Here is a 1353-nt window from a genome sequence, read left to right as displayed (position 1 = left end):
ACAAAGGCTTTTGACTGTTTGGATCATGACAAGCTATGGATAACACTGCAGAGAATGAGTATTCCAGAACAGTTCATTGTGCTCATAAGGAAGCTGTGCATAGACTAAGAGACAGTTGGTTGAGCAGAACAAGGGGACATAGAGTGAGAAGAAGTGGCATCTCTTTCTTTGCCCCTGTATGCTTATAAGCAGATGTAAGTCTTTATGTTGCAAGAGGTATGTTGATGGGAGACATGACACGTGTACCAAGTGTGGCAACTGTATGAGGGTGTATGGGTGTGTTTGTGAGGCGCTATGTATGCGACTGTGTGGGAGTCTTGCAATTATATTTGAGGACAAATGAGAGTTGTGATGACCCTACACACGTACCCAAGAGTCTCTGTGTTTATTCCCTGGTCCACAGTGTATTCCTATGTTGCCAGACCAAAATGAGGGCTTGTCGCCTGTCACTGTATCATTCGCAAAGACAGGGAGAGATCTAATCCAAGCTTTATTAACAGAAAGCCAACAGTCTGGAGGATGGAGAGAATAGTCTCTCAAGACCGTCCTGTCCATTATGAAGAGCAGGCACATTATATAGGGTAAGTTACATTTGAATGTACACTTAATCTATTTTAACACCAAAATAGCATTTTTTTTTTTTTTTAAAAAGAAACAATAAAGCAATAAACTTCTTCAAACATTCTACCTTTAGGGAAAAGGAAACAATCAGGCGATAATCCTTCTCAAAATTCTACCTTTTAGGATCCAAGTTGATTAGTTCCTGAGATAATTATTTGGGTGGGCTTAAGCACATCCTGTTCTTCTTCTAGGACCATGAGGTCATCTCTGCTGATTTTTAAACTAACTTCCCCATTTGCAGGGTCTTCATTTATCAAAACCTAATGACTAAACCGACTCCATTTTGTTTAGGTCGGTAGATCCATGCTATCATTCCCCACTCTTATTTCTAGATTTCATTTCTATGAAATTAGCTTCAAATGAAAATAATTACTTTGCTCCTGGGCATTGCTCCTTAGATTAAAAGAACTAAGCTTAGGTCGTGAAAAGCAACAGGTTTAACAAAGGGCGTTATAACAAGTTGAGTATTGAATACAGCAACATATGAAAATTCCTATGACAATTCAACTCTGACCCCCACTATTAATGTGCATAGCCACCCTAGATTAGGTAACTGAGACAACCAACTTTTCGATATCTGCTCCAAAGAAGACCTTCTTTTGCTGAATATTAGAAATTATTCTTTTAACATTTTCAGTTTTTGTTCAATTAATTTAGAATTGCCTGAGAGATTAAAACAGCACAGCCCTTTAAATTCCTCACATCCAAGATTATGTCATAGGAGAAAGTAAT

Source organism: Chrysochloris asiatica, unplaced genomic scaffold (assembly GCF_000296735.1).
Source record: "Chrysochloris asiatica unplaced genomic scaffold, ChrAsi1.0 scaffold00279, whole genome shotgun sequence".
NCBI classification, from domain to species: domain Eukaryota; kingdom Metazoa; phylum Chordata; class Mammalia; order Afrosoricida; family Chrysochloridae; genus Chrysochloris; species Chrysochloris asiatica.
This window is presented reverse-complemented; position numbering follows the sequence as displayed.